This window comes from Haemaphysalis longicornis, unplaced genomic scaffold, assembly GCF_048455015.1.
Source record: "Haemaphysalis longicornis isolate Haplotype H1 unplaced genomic scaffold, Haemaphysalis longicornis Haplotype H1 scaffold_8, whole genome shotgun sequence".
NCBI lineage: Eukaryota > Metazoa > Arthropoda > Arachnida > Ixodida > Ixodidae > Haemaphysalis > Haemaphysalis longicornis.
This window is the reverse complement of record NW_027526445.1, coordinates 37500617-37524979: the sequence shown is the minus strand read 5'-3', so window position 1 is coordinate 37524979 and position 24363 is coordinate 37500617. Positions and strand designations below refer to the sequence as shown.

General features: G+C 52.2%; 2 non-coding genes across 2 annotated transcripts; both read right to left on the bottom strand.

Moving 5' to 3' along the window:
- Positions 1-587: 587 nt before the first annotated feature.
- Trnak-cuu (transfer RNA lysine (anticodon CUU)) lies at positions 588-660 on the bottom strand. Its single transcript has one exon. It is a non-coding gene; the product is annotated as a tRNA-Lys (tRNA).
- A 17848-nt stretch (positions 661-18508) lies between these two features.
- On the bottom strand, positions 18509-18581 carry Trnak-cuu (transfer RNA lysine (anticodon CUU)). The gene has a single exon. It is a non-coding gene; the product is annotated as a tRNA-Lys (tRNA).
- Positions 18582-24363: the final 5782 nt, after the last annotated feature.

Below are 24363 nucleotides of genomic sequence, written 5' to 3'. Positions count from 1 at the left end.
AACCACGACGCGCACGTTTCGCGGCTCTCTCTGGATGGCTCTCGCTGGCTCTCGGGGATCGCTCTCGGGGCTCGGAAAGGAGATGGAGGCTAGAGTATAGGGAACGCGAGGGATCGCGGCTCGTATCGCACCCTCGCCGCCACCTGTCCGGAGCGGGGCCCCTGAGCCCAATCGGACGCGCGAGGTAGACTACCCCCGCCTCGCCGGCAGCCCCGTGTCGCCTCAGCCGTCACGGCCTGCTCGAGCCCGGCCTTGAGGCGCGCGTCGGTACGGTGTAGTTCTTAACCCGGCCTTCGCGTTATTATGCACTGTACAACTCGAGCAATAAACCCCCTGGTTCGTCCTGGCCCCCTTGGAGCCTGTCGTCGCCTGTGTCGGTGAGTCGAACCCGTCGCGGCGTTTCCCTTGTGGACGCCGCGTACCTCTCTGGGGCATTTTGGATGGGTCAGTTCCGGGCGTAGGGGCAACACCCTGAACCCCACTTAGCCCGCAAGGGACCAACGAGCCCACTTGGCGCCCAACGTCTCTAACGAAGCTAGCCGGGGTAGTTTGCTATCCCATAGCTAGGCCCATTATGTCCACATTGGCGCCCAACGTGGGGCCCGAACCCACGACCCTGAGATTAAGAGTCTCATGCTCTACCGACTGAGCTAGCCGGGCAGCGAATTTGCCCACGCTCCTCAACGGCGAGCGGAGACACGTCACGCGAGGAGACGGGCCCCATGTTTGGCCCACTAACCCCACGTGATACGGCGTAACATCCTCTCTCATAGTCGGAGACGCAGGGACCCCACGGAGGAGGGTACGTCACGGGAAAGGATGGGCTCACCCTCTGACCCACGTGACGTATAGGGACTCTCGCGACGGGAGCACGAACAACCCCGCCAGGGGGAGGGCGGGTGACGGTGCCCAGCGAGCCTCCCATTGGCCGCTAGACACCACGTGGCCCCGCCAACCCTAGCGGCAACAATAGGTACTCCGCGCAGAGGTATCGATGGTGGCGCCCTCGGTAGATCTGGTTAGCTTTCGATCGTCGGTCAGGCGTCGTGGTCATCAGTCCCCTGCTGCCCCTTGTCCCACCTGCCGGCATACCTCCCGCAGTCTGGCCAGCCGCCGACCCCTTCGCGCCGGCCGCCCTCCCTGCTCGTCGTCCCTCCGCCCTACCGGTCCTCGTCCGGGGGATGCCCCTCCAAGCCAGGCCGGCCGCCGCAAACCAGAGGCCCGCATCGGCCCACCCGCCTGGCCACGGAGGCGGCGGCCATCATCGGTGCTGCCACAGCGTGGCTTACGCCGGCGCCCCGCAGCAGCCCCCGCCGCCTCCAGCTCCCCCGGCCGTGCCGCCGCCGCCGCAGCCACGCAAGCGCACGGTGGCAACGTGGGTGCACCACGCGGGGCCTACCAACAAGCCGGCCCTGTACTCGTCGACCATGAAGTGGAGGCATCAACGGAGAGGCGAGGTCGGCGTCGTGGAGGAGGAGCTGCCGGCGGCGTTCTGGGGGCGCACCCTGCCCGCGGCCCCGGCCCACGTGGGCCCCACGCCGATGGACGTCAGCGTTCCGGAGGGCCAGGCTCCACTGGTCGCCGTGGGCCCGCCTGGCCCCCCGGTGCCTCCACCTGGACTGCCCGCCCCTGGCCTTCCTCCCGCTCAAGTCGCGGCCATCGTCGAGGCCCTGGCTACAACCAGGCTTTCGCCCGGCCATTGCGGCGCGGGTGTTCGCGACGCCCGCTTCGGCCGCGGCCGAACTCGACGAGGTCGTCCTCGCACCTGGAGGACCCAACGGAGAATAAACGTGTAAGCGCCCCCCCACCTTCTCTGTCCGTGTGCAATTTGGGTGAAGCCTGGGCCGGTCTGACTAGACCGTGCTCGGTCTTGAGGAGGGGGTATGGGGGATACAAACGGGGGAATCCTTTGTATCCCCCCTTTCCTCCTCCCGCGACCTTCGAGCGAGCGCGCTTTCCCGCGCCGCCGTGACATCACCTCGCAGGCCGACGCGCCAGCGGGCTCCAACTGCCCTGCCGCCGATTCAGCTCTTCCTCGCCCGGGAACCTGCCTCCTCTCCTCCGCGCCTTATAACCACGACGCGCACGTTTCGCGGCTCTCTCTGGATGGCTCTCGGGGATCGCTCTCGGGGCTCGGAAAGGAGATGGAGGCTAGAGTATAGGGAACGCGAGGGATCGCGGCTCGTATCGCACCCTCGCCGCCACCCGTCCGGAGCGGGGCCCCCGACCCCAATCGGACGCGCGAGTTAGGCTACCCCCGCCTCGCCGGCAGCCCCGTGTCGCCTCAGCCGTCGCGGCTTGCTCGAGCCCGGCCTTGAGGCGCGCGCCGGTACAGTGTTGTTCTTAACCCGGCCTTGGCGTTATTATGCACTGTACAACTCGGCCAATAAACCCCCTGGTTCGTCCTGGCCCCCTTGGAGCCTGTCGTCGCCTGTCGGTGAGTCGAACCCGCCGCGGCGTCTCCCTTGTGGACGCCGCGTACCTCTCTGGGGCATTTTGGATGGGTCAGTTCCGGGCGTAGGGGCAACACCCTGAACCCCACTTAGCCCGCAAGGGACCAACGAGCCCACTTGGCGCCCAACGTCTCTAACGAAGCTAGCCGGGGTAGTTTGCTATCCCGTAGCTAGGCCCATTAGCCCACAATTTCTAATTGAAATTGTGGACTGAATCGTGATGCTTGAGCATGCATGTTTTGCATTTTAGAAGCAAGTATCCAAGAAGGAGCTGCTGAGAAGAAAAAAGCTCGGCCGCAAGCGAAACATGCAGGCCATTGTTGATGGCAGCTCTGAGCCATCGCGTAAGAAAATCGTCCTTGCTACGGAGGCGGAGGTGAAGGAACTGCAGGCACAGCTGGAGGCCGTGAAGAAGGAGCTCCGAGACGAGCAGAAGGGGAATTTTGAATTACAGGAAACTGTAATAAAAGGGATGGGTAAAGTATAATTTGTCATGTCAGCTCATAGCAGTGGTGTGTGAAGTCCAGAGTTTCGTTGTTCAAGTAAACATGATGCATCCGGCTACCAGTTGTAGCGCCAAAACATTTACCAGCTACAGAATTTTTGATTGAGACAGCCTGTATTATTTGTACTCAGAGTACAAGATTTGGCCAAATACATCTACAGTGCTTACACTATTTCATATTATACACTGGTTCCCCTTATACTTATATATCATATTATACACTGGGTCGATAACTGGCGGGAGAGGAAGAGTCCTTCTTTTCAGGAATGCAACTACTATGGCCTCCCTCCAAGAGTTTGGAATGTGCCCCGAAAGCCATATGTTGTATAGATGCAGGAGTGTTTCAAGAGTGTCTGGGTGTAGGTGTTGTATGATGGTGTATGTGATTTTGTCTGCACCTGGCGCTGAAAGCTTACATGTGGTCAGAGCAGCCTTCAGCTCATGAATTGAAAAAGGAGTATTGTAGGAAGTGTGCAACTTGTTATCTCGCAGGGACTTCTTTTCCGCAGATGTTTTGCGTTTTATGAAAGTGTTGGTGTAGCGTGCTGAACTGGTCCCCTGTTCGAAGTGTTGTGCAAGCGCATTAGCCTGGTCTTCAAGTGTGTCCCCTGTAGAGCTGACCAGGGGCAGGGTATGTGTATGTTGTCCTTTAAGTTTTTGTATTCGTGTCGATAGCTTGTGAGTGTCTGTGCATGAGTTGATGGAGGTAAGGAAGGCCCGCCAACTCTCCCTTTTTTCCTCGCGACGCACCCGCTTCCCAAACGCCTTTGCCCATTTAAAAGAAATGAAATTACCTGACGTGGGGTACCGGCAGAGGACACCCCATGCCTTGTTCTGGGCCTCTCGCGCCCGCCTACAGTCCTCGTTCCACCAGGGCCTCCTTGGGTTGTGGGACGCACTGGAGGCCTGGGGAATGGACTTTTGGCAGGGGTCGAGGATGTGCGCCGTGATGAGTTGGGCGGCTTCCTCCATGTGTAGGTGTTTTATGGATGTGTGGTGTAGTTTAGATGTTTCTTTAAATGTACTCGTTTGCTTTTGATTCATTAATCCCGTTATGGGAAGATGGACTGCTTGGGCCTCTGCTTATATACGTTAGTGAAAACGGGAAGCGGTCACTACCATACGGGTCAGAGCCCACGGCCCACTCAAGACATGGAAAGAGAATTGCAGAACCAATAGCCAACTCAAGATGTGAGTATATATTGTGGCCTAAGTTATGGTATGTAGGTTGTTTTTTGTTTAAAAGGCATGCTCTTTAAGATATAAGGAATTTCTCTATCAGGCGACATCGGGCATACGTTCTGGAGGAGCCCCAAAGAGAGTTGCGTGCATTAAGGTCGCCTGTTAGGATGTATGGTTTGGGCAGCTGGTCAACAAGCGCCTCGAAGTCAGAGCTCGAAAGTGGATGATCTGGAGGAATGGAGAGCATACCGTTATCAATCTATTGAATATTATTGTGCGAATTGCTACAGCCTCAAGGACAGTGTTCAAAGTGACAGGATGGCATTTCCGGGCGACAATGGCCACACCTCCAGAAGAGTGTGTGCAGCCAATTCTGTACTTTCTGAATACCATGTACCTACATAAGAAGTTTGTCTGTTTAGAATTGAGGTGTGTTTCTTGGAGACACATGACACTTGGCTGATTGGCATGCAGCATTTCATACACACCGTCAAGATTTTTAAGGAGGCCTATGCAGTTCTATTGAATTATGTTTTCTGTTCTCGTTATTCACGTTTAAGAATCAATGGAGTGTATGTGTGTGTATGTTCATGTGTTGTCTTTCGGGGCTGTTACTCTGGCATTGGGCTTTTTAGGTCTTTCCGTAGGCTTGGAAGTTGGAGGCTGCTCCTTGCGCTGCGTTGCAGGCAGAAACTGCCCGACATTCATTTCCCCATCAGATGTCAAAGAGGTGCCAGTCGAACCGGGCCCCCCGGACTTGGCCCCCCTTCGGGTGCCCTTAGTTTGAGCCGCCACTGCCGCGGGTGTCGGGGGCGCCAGAAGTGGTAGGGTCGGTGCGGTGGCGGTGGGAGGAGATGCGGGGCCCCCGGTGTCCATCCCCTCGGCACCCTCCAATGCACTGGAGGACGGAGAGGCAGTGGCGGGAGCGGCATCGGTCCCGACAGAGACGGTGGGCACCACAACCGTTGCTGCCTCAGCAAACGGCGTGGTGACAGGTTGGGCTGCCGGAGGCAACCCAGCGGGGGGCGGGGGAGGGACCAGGTCAGACTCGCTGAACTGGGTCCCTGTGGAAACGAGACGCCACTCCGCTCCCCGGTGAGCTACGTCGCCGTGCCTCCCCAGGGGGAAAGAGCCGAACCTCTTTCGCGCCTCTGGGAAGATGTTCTCAGTTACCTCGATGTTTTTTATCTGCTTTTCAAGTGAAATTTTTCACATTTGCGAGAGTACGCCGCATGCGGCCCCCCACAGTTCACACAAGTGAGGGTATCAGATTGGCAATTGTCGCTCGGATGATTGTGTGCCGCTCACTTTGCACAAGTCATTCGGCCACGGCAGGAGTTGGTAGCGTGCCTGAACCGCTGGCACTTAAAACGCCGCGGGTTCGGGATGTAGGGACGGATGGAGCACCGGATAAAGCCTGCATTTACATGTTGTGGAAGAATGGCGCGGTCAAAAGTCAAGATGATGTGCTTGGTGGGAATCTCCTTGTCATCTCTGCGGATGGTGATACGTCTCACGGTAGTGACGCCCTGATCCTTCAAGCCCGCAAGCAGATCCGCATCCATTTCGTTCAAAAGATCTGTCTCGGATATCACCCTGCGAGCTGTTGAGGCTGCAATGGGGTGTGACCCTGATGTCTAGATCAGCCAGTCTAGTCTGAGCAAGAAGCTTTGTGGACTCCTGCTTGTCATTTATTTCGATGAGTTCACCAGACCTTTGTTTTTTGCACTTATACGAGTTTCCTATAATGGCTTTGAGCTTCAAATAGGATGCATGGAATCTAAATTATGAGTATGTTGCAAAACAGACTTGTGCTGGGAAGAACACATTTAAATCTCATATTCTTTTGCAATGTAACAGTGACGCATAATTGAAGTTTGCTGGCACTTGTCCTTGTTGATAGTTATGAAGAACTTTCAAGTGCAGGGTAATGCTCCACAAGGTACTCTAAGAACTCTTCAAAAGATTGTCAAGAAGTTTTATACGGTTGTGAAAGATGTTTTGTCGCATTGTTTGACTTACAAAAATGGATGAGTACCTTCGGCATTTGGAGTCTCATCACAAATTTTCTTTTAAAAGCCACAGCAACCCTAGGGAGAAAGCCCCTAACTTTGCACGTGCCAATAAAAATATTTGTGACAGTGCCACTTAGCATCTCAAGGAGTGTATCATGTGGAGTGTATCAAGTGGGCAAGAACAAGGGTGTACATATTGCAATTGTGAAGGCTTGGGCGAGTTGGTGCATAATTAGAGGGGAACACCGCAACACAGATTAAACACCATAAGAAACTGGCAACCATGAGCGCTCTTGGTTGTCAGAGCTCGTGGCTGCCACTTTCTTATTGTGTTTCATCTGTGTTGCGCTGTTCCCCTCCTGGGTGTACACATTGAAAAGGGGCAGCTAGCCAGGGTGAAAAGGCATGAAACAGGTGACAGCAAAGAATGGTGAACCTATTGTTGAAGAGGAAATAAAAAAATGCCGGGCCATCTCCACTAGTGTGAAGCCTGGGGAGGGGTGAAACATGCGGTGTATAAGTGTGTTCTTGGCAAATTGGTGTTTTTGCCTAAGGAGGTGAAACCGTTGGGGGGTAGCCCATGGAGATGAAACGTTGTAGTGCGGGGCATTAGAAAACGTGTGGCCCAGTGTGTTCTTTTAGTACGCATTATGTTTCAGCGTGACGCATTGGAAAACAAGTGTACAAGTGTTTGAATACCGTGACTACATCCACAATGATATGAGACGCCGACAGTCCGAACCCTAAGGGGCTTCACCCCTAAAACTGAGCAAGAGTGTAAACGTACCTATGTGACAGCTGCCATTGCTATTTAAACCAATGATCAGCGCCATCTGAGACATTATGTTTTCATTGGGCAGAAAGCAGCTGGGTAGCTGGTTATTTGCGGCACGTTGTGTTTGCAGGTTGGCCTCGGCCAGGGTATCGTGATACCCAGGGAGAAATGGGAGCGGCTGCTGGAGGAGCCCAAAGATTCCCTCTTTGTGCGGGAAATGGCGAAAGTGGTGTGGGGCACCAAGAACCTGTACAACAGAAGCGTGACGAGTGCCCCTTGTCGTCGCTACCTCCACAAGGAGAAAGAGGGGGGTGTCGCAGCGCATGAGAAAAGAGCACTCACTCCGAGGAAGCTGCAGGTTCTTCACGGTAGGCTGATTTGTCTTCCCCTGCAATTATTTAGCTTTTTGTTGCGCAGTCGGGGAAAGAGAAACAATGCACGAAATCATAGTTGATGTTGTGTGTTTGGATGTAATGAAGGTATGCCATTTTTTAAAATTGTTCTTGGGGCTTGTAAACAGTGTTCAAAGGGGGCTGTATTGCATATTACTTCATTTAGCATGAAAAATTGTAGCTAATTTCAACCCTAAAACAAGAGATAGACACTACTGGAAAGCATTCAAATTTTAGGCTACCGTATATCACCAGGTAGAATAGAAGAGATGGTAAAAACAAACTGATCAGTCTGTTACCGGCATGTTAGCATTCAAGTAATATGATCAAATTAAATTACTTGCACTGCTATTTTACAATTGTATTTTTGGGTGGTACGTTGAGCCTGCAACTGTCAGCCACACAAAACTAACTCCTGTGACTTATGGGAATCGAGTGAGACAGCGGCTTGTGACTCACCACTGCTTCATCTTTTTTTAAATATATCTGGCTTAGATGTTGGAAGCTTGTATTAGAATTGGCATCATTGTGTTTGTGTCAGTGCAGCCATGGCCTCCTTTATACTTTCTGTGCCTGCTAAGCGCCCTTTCTGCGGCCGCCGTCGCTCCTCAGCACTTACACTACTTTCCTTCAAGAGGTGGCGTCAGCGACGTAGGGTTCGGGCGTTTCGGGAAGCTGGCCGAGCTGCCGCAGCTAGCCAGCCAGTCGTAGCGGCTATTTCGCACGTTGCGGCGTTGTGGGACCACGTTTCCCAGCCTCGTTTTGTTATTTCTTGACACGCTCATTCGTTAGTTGAGCCTCACGCTAAGTTGTCGGCAGCATCTTCAACCAACGACACGATTGTATCGAAGCTGCAAGAGGTTGGCGAGCAACAACACATGCAGGTTCTTCTTCCACCCGTAAACGGTAAGCCAACTTTTACATCAAACCGAAGGCCAGTTATGGCGCGATCAATATGTAATCAGTAACTTGCATGTACTGCGCGGGTTTCGTTCGCGTTGCTTATAGCTAAGGCTGAATTGGGACGGATAGTATGCGCTCATTTACTGCCTCATTTCTTTGTAAATGGGATCGTTCCTTCAAAAAAATATTCTTACTCAAAGCTTTATCGATGCTGGCTCTGGAATTTTGTAAATTGACTCTTATTATTCCCACTTAACATTTTCTTTATCGCCCGATGCACCCTTTGAAAGTTATTTCAATGCCGTCGTATTTTTGTTTACAGGGTCCAATGGTGTACTGTTGTGTGCCCCGTTGCCGGTCTGACGCAAAGAAGTTCCTGGCGTCTCCTTTCACGTTCTGCGGAGACAGTGGCTGAGAGCTATACATCGAGATGACTGGCTTCCAAACACTATGTCAAACTACTCGAGGGTGTGTAGCGGGCACATCAGGCACGCAAGAGTGCTGCGCAGCAGCTGATCTGCCAGTGGCAGCTCTTAAGGTGCTGAAGCGCCTCAAGTTTGCAACGGTGCCACCAAGCTTCCCAACGTTACAGCTCTCAGCAACAGTGTATGTAGGTGGCTACATTGCTCGGATTGTTCAGGAGCATGCAGCATGTGAAGATTGCTGTGCTGTAACATCCAAGCCGGTGTCTGCTCAGCCACTCCAGCAGCTCACCCTACATCAGGACAGAGGAGGCCTTTTGTATCCCTCAGACAAGCTCCTGTATGTCCTAGAAACCCTGCGGCACTTTGTAGCCATTCCACTCGTAAAGCAGCCGATGCTTAAGAAGCCCTTGATTGATTGTGGTGTTTAATGCGCCGACGCAACGCAGGCGAAGAGGCGCGCCACAGTGCTTGTAGTGCGCGCCGAAGAAGCTTGTAGAGGCAGCTGTGCCAGCCATCTGTGATTCAAGGCTCCTACAGTGCTGTCGCAGTGACAAGCACCACAAAGACGTCGCAGTGCTGATCTGCACAAGGTTTATAAGACCTCTTCTGGTGAATTACGCTTTTACGACGACCGACAAGAATGATGTCTGCAAACCAGTTTCACAGAAGCCACTGTCACGAAAACATGTGAAGCTGGGAACTGTGTGAAGTCTTGCAACTGTGTGACAACTGACTTTGTGCTTGTTATATTTGAAGCGAACATAAATGAGTCTTGTGTCAAGCATAACGAAAAATGCAGTTAATTTCTTCTTGTTTGGACCTGTTTTCCTTCGATGACGAGTTCATTGAGAAGTTGCATCCCATACAAGAGCGAACGAGGACACGATGCAGCTGGAATAGTAATGGACCGAGTTCACTAAACAGGCGTGTGAAGCTTTCAACGCTGCAAACAGCCTCGTTTGCGCAACGCTCCAAGATATGCTCACAGATGACACCTACGAGGACAAGAGGGAAGGCTTTCTGAGGACAGTCAATATTCCCGCAGTAGAAGTCTGCAAACAACTGAAGGCGCATCAGAGGTGCCCAGCGAAAAGCACTACTACATTTCGCTCACCAGCAAAGAGGGGCACATGAACCACAACTTCAGCACTGCACTCAGCCATGCCCAGCCAGTTGACCCACGGGTGTCTGAACGTATCCGCACACTGGTCAAAAGCAGAACATCCGTAAAAGAAGTGCAAAAGTGCCTCAGGTTTCTTGTTCAGGACGCACTTTTTGCTGGTGAAACGCCACCTCCTGAGTCTTCCTGGGCATTTTTTCCAACTAAGAAAGACTTCGAGAACCACATACAAACAGCATTAAGAAAAGAACAGTTCAGCAATGAAGATCAGGAAAACGTCATGGCCTTCCTTCGGGATTTCAAAACGAGGGAACCGACAGCCAACATATTTTTTCGGCCCTTCCAAATCCATAAAACCGTGCAAAATGATGACCTGGGAGAAGATGCTGTGGAAATTGATGATCAAGCTCTTGCATTGGCCAGAAAATGCACAAACACATTAATGTCCTGCTATCAATCAGGTTTCATGCGGCAAATACGCAAAAAATGTCATTTGCCTCAACGCCACTTATAAGACCACAGAGTACGCGTTGCCACTGTTTCTGCTTGTCTTGCACACCCCGGTAGGCTATGTGAGTGTGGGTGCCTTCATCCTACATTTTGAGACAGCTGAGCACATTGAAGAGGTGCTCAGGAAATTTAAAGAATGGTGCCCAGACTTGAACCCAAAGTACTGGATGGTGGGCTGCAGCCTTGCGGAAATGAATGCTATAACTGCAACTTTTCCTCAAGCACGCATTGCCCTTTGTGACTTCCACCGTGAGCAGGCCTGGGAAAGGTGGTGCAGTCGCAGAGAAAACAACATTGATAAACCCCAGGTACTAGCTCTTTTGCGAAAAATTGCTTGCGCTCTTACCGAGGAAGACTATGAAGCTGCCTTGCACGACTTGCAAACGTCATCCTACTGGCAAGATAGTGAGCAGCTTCAGCAGTACTTTTCTTGCCAGTGAAGCACTGTTGGGCGAGGTGCCTTTTGACTGACCTTCAGATCACTACAAACAACGGAACTGAGGCACAAGACAGGAAGCTTAAGGAATGCTATTTTAAGAACTACTCTGGGCGTCGCAGCTTGGCAGGTCTTGTAGATGTCCTCACCAACCAGTTTTTCCCTGACTGTGAAAAGGAATTTCATTTGGCCACCGTCAGCTCAACCAGTGAATACGGGATGTTTCATTCCTCAGCGCCACCCTACCTGCACAACCGACCACCTGCAGTAATAAAGCATGTAATGCAAAGGCTTCACCATGCTGCTGCATTTTCAGCGCATGATGTGAAAGCAACCGCTGAGCGTGGCTTGTTCATAGTGCAATCTGAGACGTCCCAAGAAGAAACTTACTCGGTGAACTTCACCGTGCCTTCCTGCGGATGCAGGGATTTTATAAGACATCAGCTGCCATGCAAGCATTTTTGTGCAGTTTTTAACCATCAGAAAGACTGGGGTTTCGACAGCCTGCCAGAAGGCTACAGAAGTGGCACTCTTGGACAGAGCCCTGGCTAGGCAGCAACTGATTCTCCTAACCACAGCCCAACAATGGGCGCTGCACCTGGTCACAGTGGAGCAGAGGAGAGCGGTGACCAAAGCGCTCCTTTCCCAGATGCCACACCCGAGTCCTTTTGTGAGCTCCCGAGGCAGGAGAAAGACGGCGTGGGTCACAAAAGAAGACAGATTCTGTCTGGCCTAGAAAAATGTAAAAGCATTGCACACTACTGCAACAGCGTGCAGAGTCTAGAGAAGGCCCTCGAGCTAGTGAATGAGCTTTCCAGTGTGCTGCAAGAGGGAACTCCAGCATGCAGCGGCCTCAGCTTAAGGTCTTCTCCTACAAAAGGCGGTTCTGGACAAAAAAAGAAAACTCGAGTCCACTGCACATGTGGCTACGCAGAAGTGATAGAGGTACACTCACCCAAACAAAGCGCACTGGAGGACAAAAGTAAGAGTTGGAGCAAGAGTCAATAGCTTGCGACAGGCATATAGTATGTCTCAAAACGAAGTACAGTAGAACCTTGGCAATACTTTTTTAGCAGACCATAAAAAAGCATCCCACCATTTACTGTATAAGCAGTCGACATTGTCATAGCACTGCTGTGTCCTAGTTACATGTCTAGTTCTATAACTGGGAAAGTATTGTGCTTACGCAGTTTTTTTTGTGGCACAACACCCCCACTTAAGCCGTCACTCTCCGTCGCCCCAACAACATCAGTCCCTTTCTCCAATGCCTCACCGCCCTTCGTCTTTGCCAACCTTTGTCAGAACGCTAACTAATGCAGCTCAAGGAGGTTACGCTGCATCAACCAACAAATCCTCTACTGACTTTGACCACTACACACGTCACTGGACGCACTTGTGTCACACACGTCACTGGACGCACTGGCCTCCTTGAGGTTAAGTGCCCATTAAGCCAAAAGGGCAAATCAGTTTCACAAATAGCACAGCCCTTTTACATGGTGAAAGACCATCAAGGCACCTTCAGGCTAGACTGTAGTCATGACTACAACTTTCAAGTACTCGGCCAGATGGCGTTGGCAGGCCTGTCTTGGACAGATTTTGCCGCGTTTTCGGACCAGTTCATGATTGTTGAGCGCATAAGGTTTTGCAAGCAGGACTGGGCTGTAGCCAGGCCTAAACTTGACAACTTTTTCTTTTATGTTTAGCTGCCGCCTTTAGCCAAGTAAATGTGATAAAAGGGGCAATGCAGAATTTGCTAGTCAGGAGAAGCACACTTTGTGCTGCAAGTTCACACTGCAAGCACAGAGGTGTCAAATAGGTACTTGAACAAAGGGGCCATAAAGATAAAATACAAATTTGCTTTATTCAAAAGATTTAGTGTTTGTTTATTCAGAGCTTCTTCCTCTGTTCTCCAGCTCCTGTGCGGTGGATGAATTGTCCATGAATAAACACATTTTCATTCACTCACACTTGGTGTTGAGTCATTTGGGGTAGTGTCATTAGGTGTGTGGTCACCTGGTGCACGTATAATGGGAGACTGAAAGTTTGTCAGCAATACACACACCACCCACATCTCGTTGATGACAGGACCCAGGGAAAGCGGTATAGGTCTGTCGAAGATGTGGAAGTCCTTGATTCGCTGTATGCGTCGCTCCACGTGTATGCGCAGGGACGCGATTTTCTCGGTCTTTTCTACCTCCTCCTCCGAGAATTGCTCTCTGGTAAGAAAGGGTGGCGTGTTCAGCTGAACCTTGATGTCATCTAGTAGGACCTGGATTCTGAAGCCCTTGTCAGCCATTACGACGTCACCCTCCTCAAAAGAACGCTTCAACAAACCACTTTGACGCACGCATTCCTTGTCGGAGATGGAGCCTGGAAAAAGGTTTGACACAAAATTCACGGTGCCATCGGGTGAAATGCCGACCAAACCCTTAAATGTATTCGCAGACTTGTAGTGCGAATATGTTGCCGACTGAAGTGCGAGTGAGCTGGCATTTTATCTCAGTTGCATCCATGATAACGCGTGTTGAGGAGTACTTGGGCTTGAAAGCTGGAGGTATCTCTTCAAGCACTTTTGCTTTAGAAAACCATAAATTCGGATGTGACAACTTGATAAAAGCGAAGCTTGTCCAAGTTATGCATATGCTTGAAACGGTGGCAATCGACACGCAAAATCTGTCTGCCAGGTCTTTTTCGAACAGTCCGAGGCGCATCCTCACAAGAAACAAAAAGAATTCATTTTCCACTGTGAGACTCCTTGGTCTGCTTGCTTTTGGAGGGTCTGAACGAGGTGTGGACCAAGTTCTCACATTCTCCCGTTGTAAGCCAGGATTGAAGAACATAACAAGAAACTGGAACACCGTGTATGATGGTAGGCCAGTATAAAAACGCATATCTTCATCGCTGTGCCCGAACCGTTCAATGGAAAACTGTGTTCCGGCTTTTTTAAATGCATAGCATTTTAGTAACTCACAATGTCACGCGGCGTTGGCGTGCCTTGTCGTAGTCCGCATGCGCGCCTTGTCGTAGTCCGCATGCGCGTCTTGTCGTAGTCCGCATGCGCGTCTTGTCGTAGTCCGCAGGCGCGCCTTGTCGTAGTCCGCAGCCAGGCCACTACACTATACAAGAAATAACAGTTTCCTGCGCCCGGTTTCGAACCCATGACGCCGCGGGCGGAACGCAAGGTGCCCGGCGCACTACCGACCGAGCCACGAAACCGACACAGATTTCGATGCACCGAACGCGCCTTAATTCCTTCACTCATTTCTCGTTTGTTTCGAAAGCGCCACAAGTTGTCCCGCGCCTCCAAAAGATGGCGACACGGGTCCCGCGATCGAGAGATACGACTTGCCGGCGCACCCCCTCGGAAATGCTGTGCATTTGATCGTGCCCCTCGCGAGGGGGATGTCTTTTTTACTAAGCAAAAAGTTTTTGTTCTACTTTTCAGAAAAGTATTCCGCAACTTATCTGCCACCTCCTTCATCAGTTCTAACTCCCTCGTAATTTGCAAAACCTTCAAATTAGCAGCCTTCAGCTCCTCTTCTAGCTCTTCAAAGTTCCATTTTAACACGTAACAGTTCGTTCTGCATGGCTTTTAGATCATCCTGGGCTGCTTTCAGCAGCTGCTGATTCTGTGTCGCTGCAGTTTTCGCTTCATTGCAGAATGGGCAGCCTTGGCTGGAAACAGATGACTGTCGCTCCAAGCTGCTCATTTCAGTGTCCTCGTTGCTTGGTTCGTCCGAGGAAGGGAGATCTACATCTTGTGCACACATCCCATCAAAGTTGCCATTCCCAGTAAAAGCTCCTTGACGTTGGGTTGTCAACTGCTGCACATTTGTGGCACAGCGTTGCTTAGGGGGTGGCCTTTGTACTTTAGGACGTTGTGACGGGAAGTTGAACACACTTTGCACAGCATGCTCTTTCAGGCGTCTTCTACCGGATGCGTAGTTTGAGAAGAAGTCACTATCAGCAAAGTGCTTTGAGCAGACCTTCGTGTGTTTGGTTATTTGAAATTTCTTGCCTTGATCTCGGCGTACAGCCACAATCCACTTTTTTTTCAGGCCAGGATCATTTGGGAATCCTAAGAATGAAACCTAAGAAAGGGGTAAAAAATTGCATTAGCCCAGAGAAGCAAAAAAAAAAAACATCGCGTAGTTGCTTTTTATACTATTCATATTTTTATCCCCTTAAGAAAAGGAACAATTTAGAACAATGTTTCTAGGTTGGCTGATAACCATAAAAACTATGAACGGGCGTTGAGTAGTAACCACATGAGATTTTGGCGAGCTCACTAAAATCGCACCGTGAAAACTACATGCGAAGCAGAACTTTGACTGAAAACGTAGAAGTAGCGCGCTCACGAAACTAACTGAAAAGTCATTGAGACCAACAGGAAATATGACGCGAAAGTCATCGGGCGAATTCAACGCGCTTAAAACATGAAAATATCTACCTCCAAAGACTTTACATCAGCCCACGCTTGAGAAGCTCTCAGGTAATCTTCATAAACTGCTCCTAACCGTAGTATTTAACGATAATAATAAAAAAACTGAAGCAAGCGCGAGCAGTTCGCGCGAAGTGCCCACGGCGAGCCCGAACACTCAGCGACCGCGACCAGGGAAAGTACGCACTCGTCCAGCAGCGCAGCACGCTTGCTTGCCAATGGTTTAAACAGATCACCTCCCCTTCTTTTTAATGCAAGCGGTTTTTCAGTACGCATGGCCAGCATGTTTTCTGTTCATACATCAGATCTGCTCTGGCACATTCTAGCGTCACGTACGTACTGAGTACGTACGTACCTTGTTTCTGAGCGCGTCTTTCGTGGCACGCTGGCTGCACAAAGGCACGCAACAGCATCCTGGCATCGCGGATGTGTTCAGACGATGACGACTAGCGTCTGCAGGGCGCACGAGGCCGCAAAAAGTACAGAAGATAGTAAACTCGAGCCACTGAGCGCTGAGGCGTACCGTGTGTGCATGCCGCACGCTGGCAAGTAGATCAAGTAATGGCGGACGAGAGCAGTTGGTGCGTCCGTCACTAGGCGGCGCTGACTTTCTTAAAGGGTGTATAATAACACATAAAAACCGCTCACTTGAGATACATGATATATACATAGGCGATGGAGCTTTATATTAGCCGCTGCCCGCAGGCTTCGAGGTGGCAGTTAGCGCAAACTTCCCTGCTATGCACCCTTCCTCCCTCCGCCGAAATTAGATTGGAACGAAACATCAAGTGAGCTCAATGTTTTGTTTCAACTTAATGTGAAATCTTACCTCTCATTTACCTTTAAAATTGATAAGCTCGATTAAGCATGTTCTGTCTCTCGTGCTACAAGGGGGTGCATATGCTCACTTGATAAGCTCAATTAAGCCCGTTCTGTCTTTCGTGCTACAAAAGGGCGCATATGCTCACTTGATAAGCTCGATTAAGCATGTGCTATTTTTCCTGCTACAAGGGGGCGCATATGCTCGCTCGGGCGACGACCTCGGCTCCGGCCACTATGGAGGAATGTCGGGCCAGGGAAGGACTCTCCTCCCTTCCTCCATGACCGGACTCTGCTCTCCTCCTGTGTTCCCCTTTAGAGGAGCACAGGAAAAGGAGAGGAGAGTCCAGAGGCGTTGCCCCGGGCGCCTCACAGCAGCAGCCATCTTACATTCTTCTGCTTTCGGTTTGCACCGTGCACAGCAGCAGCCATCTTACAATCCTCTGCTTTTCCTCTGTCACCGGGGTAGTGTGCTCTAACCGTGGTCTCACTAACGTGCATCAAGCGGGCGCCAGCGTTTGCGTACGTTGTGTATAAAGACGGTGGAACTGCAGTGGTCCATGTTTCCCTAATCAAGGACTTCGATCCAGAAAGTGTCCACGATCTCACCAAGAACAAGAAGATTTATTGGCACTCGGATGACGCTTCAGCGGACGTCCGAGACAAAGGATTTTACGGCAGAAGCATGGAAGAACTGGGTGCTGAGTTGAAGTGCATGACAGCGCATCACAGCTGACTAAAATGGTAGGCTGCGTCTAATCTCAAGGGAATTTCGATAAAAGCTAGCTGGCCTAAAATGCTTGCTTGCGAACATGCTAGAGCGATGTACACCACTGCCATTTGATGTGTTGTTCGACTTTTAGAGCTGAAATATGTGGATTTAGGCACACTTAAAGGTTATTGCTGCGACATATTTGCCTCTGGCTGTCTTTACAGCACCTGATGGGGAATATTTGCTTTAACGAGTCACCACCTATAAAAAGCAGCACTTTATCAATGTATAAACAGTGCAAGAGAAAAGCATTTTGTGACAGTATGTACTATCTGCAACCGGTAATAAAAAGGAGGAGGAGGGAGTTGTCATTTGATGCTTTCCTCATTAAACTACAGATAACTTTGCAGTCCTCCCTTCATACCTGATAATAAAGCCGCATTTAGGATGTCGACATTTCGCTTCCTCGAGCAGCTTCAGTTGCACTCCTTTTTTCAATACAATACTGATACCTTTACCCTTACAAAATGCATTCAGGCTGTGCAGTGCTAAGAGTATGTATGCAAATGCATGACAACTGCAATTTTGTGGTTGGTGTACTGCTTGTAACTTTCTGGCATTGCAGAGACAAAATCGCAACTTCTCAAAGGGATGACGAAGCGGCGGATGAGGTGGCCAAAAGTGGTGTTTGAAGAGCCCCTTCCTACCAAAGTACGACCTAAGGCAGGTTTATGGGAGTTACACCAGTACCTAAGCCACAAAAGCCTACAATAGCCATGGCCTCCTTTCTTCCTGTTTGCGTTAAAGTTAACAATTGTTAATTTCGAGTTTATTTGCCCATTCAGTCCATAATGAAAGTGCACTGTACTGCGATGGATTTTATCGGCCTCCGAGGCGCAGCTTGCTATTTGACAGTGGCTACTCATGTTGTTGAGGCAAAATGGATATTGGATTTTTGATGAGAATGCCCTCATCAAAATTTTGTTGTGACGTTTTTTAACCTTCCAAAACTTTCTTGCACTCAGCCGGCGTAAAAACGAACCCTTGCTTTTATTGCTTCTACTGTATTTTGTGGGGATCCTTTGTATCCCCCTTTCCTCCTCCCGCGAGCGCGCTTTCCCGCGCCGCCGTGACGTCACCTCGCGGGCCGACGCGCCGGCGGGCTCCAACTGCTTTCCCGCCGCTTCCGCTCCTCCTCGCCTGGGAACCTGCCTCCTTTCCTCCGCGCCTTATAACCACGACGCGCACGTTTCGCGGCTCTCTCTGGATGGCTCTCGCTGGCTCTCGGGGATCGCTCTCGGGGCTCGGAAAGGAGATGGAGGCTAGAGTATAGGGAACGCGAGGGATCGCGGCTCGTATCGCACCCTCGCCGCCACCTGTCCGGAGCGGGGCCCCTGAGCCCAATCGGACGCGCGAGGTAGACTACCCCCGCCTCGCCGGCAGCCCCGTGTCGCCTCAGCCGTCACGGCCTGCTCGAGCCCGGCCTTGAGGCGCGCGTCGGTACGGTGTAGTTCTTAACCCGGCCTTCGCGTTATTATGCACTGTACAACTCGAGCAATAAACCCCCTGGTTCGTCCTGGCCCCCTTGGAGCCTGTCGTCGCCTGTGTCGGTGAGTCGAACCCGTCGCGGCGTTTCCCTTGTGGACGCCGCGTACCTCTCTGGGGCATTTTGGATGGGTCAGTTCCGGGCGTAGGGGCAACACCCTGAACCCCACTTAGCCCGCAAGGGACCAACGAGCCCACTTGGCGCCCAACGTCTCTAACGAAGCTAGCCGGGGTAGTTTGCTATCCCATAGCTAGGCCCATTATGTCCACATTGGCGCCCAACGTGGGGCCCGAACCCACGACCCTGAGATTAAGAGTCTCATGCTCTACCGACTGAGCTAGCCGGGCAGCGAATTTGCCCACGCTCCTCAACGGCGAGCGGAGACACGTCACGCGAGGAGACGGGCCCCATGTTTGGCCCACTAACCCCACGTGATACGGCGTAACATCCTCTCTCATAGTCGGAGACGCAGGGACCCCACGGAGGAGGGTACGTCACGGGAAAGGATGGGCTCACCCTCTGACCCACGTGACGTATAGGGACTCTCGCGACGGGAGCACGAACAACCCCGCCAGGGGGAGGGCGGGTGACGGTGCCCAGCGAGCCTCCCATTGGCCGCTAGACACCACGTGGCCCCGCCAACCCTAGCGGCAACAATAGGTACTCCGCGCAGAGGTATCGATGGTGGCGCCCTCGGTAGATCTGGTTAGCTTTCGATCGTCGGTCAGGCGTCGTGGTCATCAGTCCCCTGCTGCCCCTTGTCCCACCTGCCGGCATACCTCCCGCAGTCTGGCCAGCCGCCGACCCCTTCGCGCCGGCCGCCCTCCCTGCTCGTCGTCCCTCCGCCCTACCGGTCCTCGTCCGGGGGATGCCCCTCCAAGCCAGGCCGGCCGCCGCAAACCAGAGGCCCGCATCGGCCCACCCGCCTGGCCACGGAGGCGGCGGCCATCATCGGTGCTGCCACAGCGTGGCTTACGCCGGCGCCCCGCAGCAGCCCCCGCCGCCTCCAGCTCCCCCGGCCGTGCCGCCGCCGCCGCAGCCACGCAAGCGCACGGTGGCAACGTGGGTGCACCACGCGGGGCCTACCAACAAGCCGGCCCTGTACTCGTCGACCATGAAGTGGAGGCATCAACGGAGAGGCGAGGTCGGCGTCGTGGAGGAGGAGCTGCCGGCGGCGTTCTGGGGGCGCACCCTGCCCGCGGCCCCGGCCCACGTGGGCCCCACGCCGATGGACGTCAGCGTTCCGGAGGGCCAGGCTCCACTGGTCGCCGTGGGCCCGCCTGGCCCCCCGGTGCCTCCACCTGGACTGCCCGCCCCTGGCCTTCCTCCCGCTCAAGTCGCGGCCATCGTCGAGGCCCTGGCTACAACCAGGCTTTCGCCCGGCCATTGCGGCGCGGGTGTTCGCGACGCCCGCTTCGGCCGCGGCCGAACTCGACGAGGTCGTCCTCGCACCTGGAGGACCCAACGGAGAATAAACGTGTAAGCGCCCCCCCACCTTCTCTGTCCGTGTGCAATTTGGGTGAAGCCTGGGCCGGTCTGACTAGACCGTGCTCGGTCTTGAGGAGGGGGTATGGGGGATACAAACGGGGGAATCCTTTGTATCCCCCCTTTCCTCCTCCCGCGACCTTCGAGCGAGCGCGCTTTCCCGCGCCGCCGTGACATCACCTCGCAGGCCGACGCGCCAGCGGGCTCCAACTGCCCTGCCGCCGATTCAGCTCTTCCTCGCCCGGGAACCTGCCTCCTCTCCTCCGCGCCTTATAACCACGACGCGCACGTTTCGCGGCTCTCTCTGGATGGCTCTCGGGGATCGCTCTCGGGGCTCGGAAAGGAGATGGAGGCTAGAGTATAGGGAACGCGAGGGATCGCGGCTCGTATCGCACCCTCGCCGCCACCCGTCCGGAGCGGGGCCCCCGACCCCAATCGGACGCGCGAGTTAGGCTACCCCCGCCTCGCCGGCAGCCCCGTGTCGCCTCAGCCGTCGCGGCTTGCTCGAGCCCGGCCTTGAGGCGCGCGCCGGTACAGTGTTGTTCTTAACCCGGCCTTGGCGTTATTATGCACTGTACAACTCGGCCAATAAACCCCCTGGTTCGTCCTGGCCCCCTTGGAGCCTGTCGTCGCCTGTCGGTGAGTCGAACCCGCCGCGGCGTCTCCCTTGTGGACGCCGCGTACCTCTCTGGGGCATTTTGGATGGGTCAGTTCCGGGCGTAGGGGCAACACCCTGAACCCCACTTAGCCCGCAAGGGACCAACGAGCCCACTTGGCGCCCAACGTCTCTAACGAAGCTAGCCGGGGTAGTTTGCTATCCCGTAGCTAGGCCCATTAGCCCACAATTTCTAATTGAAATTGTGGACTGAATCGTGATGCTTGAGCATGCATGTTTTGCATTTTAGAAGCAAGTATCCAAGAAGGAGCTGCTGAGAAGAAAAAAGCTCGGCCGCAAGCGAAACATGCAGGCCATTGTTGATGGCAGCTCTGAGCCATCGCGTAAGAAAATCGTCCTTGCTACGGAGGCGGAGGTGAAGGAACTGCAGGCACAGCTGGAGGCCGTGAAGAAGGAGCTCCGAGACGAGCAGAAGGGGAATTTTGAATTACAGGAAACTGTAATAAAAGGGATGGGTAAAGTATAATTTGTCATGTCAGCTCATAGCAGTGGTGTGTGAAGTCCAGAGTTTCGTTGTTCAAGTAAACATGATGCATCCGGCTACCAGTTGTAGCGCCAAAACATTTACCAGCTACAGAATTTTTGATTGAGACAGCCTGTATTATTTGTACTCAGAGTACAAGATTTGGCCAAATACATCTACAGTGCTTACACTATTTCATATTATACACTGGTTCCCCTTATACTTATATATCATATTATACACTGGGTCGATAACTGGCGGGAGAGGAAGAGTCCTTCTTTTCAGGAATGCAACTACTATGGCCTCCCTCCAAGAGTTTGGAATGTGCCCCGAAAGCCATATGTTGTATAGATGCAGGAGTGTTTCAAGAGTGTCTGGGTGTAGGTGTTGTATGATGGTGTATGTGATTTTGTCTGCACCTGGCGCTGAAAGCTTACATGTGGTCAGAGCAGCCTTCAGCTCATGAATTGAAAAAGGAGTATTGTAGGAAGTGTGCAACTTGTTATCTCGCAGGGACTTCTTTTCCGCAGATGTTTTGCGTTTTATGAAAGTGTTGGTGTAGCGTGCTGAACTGGTCCCCTGTTCGAAGTGTTGTGCAAGCGCATTAGCCTGGTCTTCAAGTGTGTCCCCTGTAGAGCTGACCAGGGGCAGGGTATGTGTATGTTGTCCTTTAAGTTTTTGTATTCGTGTCGATAGCTTGTGAGTGTCTGTGCATGAGTTGATGGAGGTAAGGAAGGCCCGCCAACTCTCCCTTTTTTCCTCGCGACGCACCCGCTTCCCAAACGCCTTTGCCCATTTAAAAGAAATGAAATTACCTGACGTGGGGTACCGGCAGAGGACACCCCATGCCTTGTTCTGGGCCTCTCGCGCCCGCCTACAGTCCTCGTTCCACCAGGGCCTCCTTGGGTTGTGGGACGCACTGGAGGCCTGGGGAATGGACTTTTGGCAGGGGTCGAGGATGTGCGCCGTGATGAGTTGGGCGGCTTCCTCCATGTGTAGGTGTTTTATGGATGTGTGGTGTAGTTTAGATGTTTCTTTAAATGTACTCGTTTGCTTTTGATTCATTAATCCCGTTATGGGAAGATGGACTGCTTGGGCCTCTGCTTATATACGTTAGTGAAAACGGGAAGCGGTCACTACCATACGGGTCAGAGCCCACGGCCCACTCAAGACATGGAAAGAGAATTGCAGAACCAATAGCCAACTCAAGATGTGAGTATATATTGTGGCCTAAGTTATGGTATGTAGGTTGTTTTTTGTTTAAAAGGCATGCTCTTTAAGATATAAGGAATTTCTCTATCAGGCGACATCGGGCATACGTTCTGGAGGAGCCCCAAAGAGAGTTGCGTGCATTAAGGTCGCCTGTTAGGATGTATGGTTTGGGCAGCTGGTCAACAAGCGCCTCGAAGTCAGAGCTCGAAAGTGGATGATCTGGAGGAATGGAGAGCATACCGTTATCAATCTATTGAATATTATTGTGCGAATTGCTACAGCCTCAAGGACAGTGTTCAAAGTGACAGGATGGCATTTCCGGGCGACAATGGCCACACCTCCAGAAGAGTGTGTGCAGCCAATTCTGTACTTTCTGAATACCATGTACCTACATAAGAAGTTTGTCTGTTTAGAATTGAGGTGTGTTTCTTGGAGACACATGACACTTGGCTGATTGGCATGCAGCATTTCATACACACCGTCAAGATTTTTAAGGAGGCCTATGCAGTTCTATTGAATTATGTTTTCTGTTCTCGTTATTCACGTTTAAGAATCAATGGAGTGTATGTGTGTGTATGTTCATGTGTTGTCTTTCGGGGCTGTTACTCTGGCATTGGGCTTTTTAGGTCTTTCCGTAGGCTTGGAAGTTGGAGGCTGCTCCTTGCGCTGCGTTGCAGGCAGAAACTGCCCGACATTCATTTCCCCATCAGATGTCAAAGAGGTGCCAGTCGAACCGGGCCCCCCGGACTTGGCCCCCCTTCGGGTGCCCTTAGTTTGAGCCGCCACTGCCGCGGGTGTCGGGGGCGCCAGAAGTGGTAGGGTCGGTGCGGTGGCGGTGGGAGGAGATGCGGGGCCCCCGGTGTCCATCCCCTCGGCACCCTCCAATGCACTGGAGGACGGAGAGGCAGTGGCGGGAGCGGCATCGGTCCCGACAGAGACGGTGGGCACCACAACCGTTGCTGCCTCAGCAAACGGCGTGGTGACAGGTTGGGCTGCCGGAGGCAACCCAGCGGGGGGCGGGGGAGGGACCAGGTCAGACTCGCTGAACTGGGTCCCTGTGGAAACGAGACGCCACTCCGCTCCCCGGTGAGCTACGTCGCCGTGCCTCCCCAGGGGGAAAGAGCCGAACCTCTTTCGCGCCTCTGGGAAGATGTTCTCAGTTACCTCGATGTTTTTTATCTGCTTTTCAAGTGAAATTTTTCACATTTGCGAGAGTACGCCGCATGCGGCCCCCCACAGTTCACACAAGTGAGGGTATCAGATTGGCAATTGTCGCTCGGATGATTGTGTGCCGCTCACTTTGCACAAGTCATTCGGCCACGGCAGGAGTTGGTAGCGTGCCTGAACCGCTGGCACTTAAAACGCCGCGGGTTCGGGATGTAGGGACGGATGGAGCACCGGATAAAGCCTGCATTTACATGTTGTGGAAGAATGGCGCGGTCAAAAGTCAAGATGATGTGCTTGGTGGGAATCTCCTTGTCATCTCTGCGGATGGTGATACGTCTCACGGTAGTGACGCCCTGATCCTTCAAGCCCGCAAGCAGATCCGCATCCATTTCGTTCAAAAGATCTGTCTCGGATATCACCCTGCGAGCTGTTGAGGCTGCAATGGGGTGTGACCCTGATGTCTAGATCAGCCAGTCTAGTCTGAGCAAGAAGCTTTGTGGACTCCTGCTTGTCATTTATTTCGATGAGTTCACCAGACCTTTGTTTTTTGCACTTATACGAGTTTCCTATAATGGCTTTGAGCTTCAAATAGGATGCATGGAATCTAAATTATGAGTATGTTGCAAAACAGACTTGTGCTGGGAAGAACACATTTAAATCTCATATTCTTTTGCAATGTAACAGTGACGCATAATTGAAGTTTGCTGGCACTTGTCCTTGTTGATAGTTATGAAGAACTTTCAAGTGCAGGGTAATGCTCCACAAGGTACTCTAAGAACTCTTCAAAAGATTGTCAAGAAGTTTTATACGGTTGTGAAAGATGTTTTGTCGCATTGTTTGACTTACAAAAATGGATGAGTACCTTCGGCATTTGGAGTCTCATCACAAATTTTCTTTTAAAAGCCACAGCAACCCTAGGGAGAAAGCCCCTAACTTTGCACGTGCCAATAAAAATATTTGTGACAGTGCCACTTAGCATCTCAAGGAGTGTATCATGTGGAGTGTATCAAGTGGGCAAGAACAAGGGTGTACATATTGCAATTGTGAAGGCTTGGGCGAGTTGGTGCATAATTAGAGGGGAACACCGCAACACAGATTAAACACCATAAGAAACTGGCAACCATGA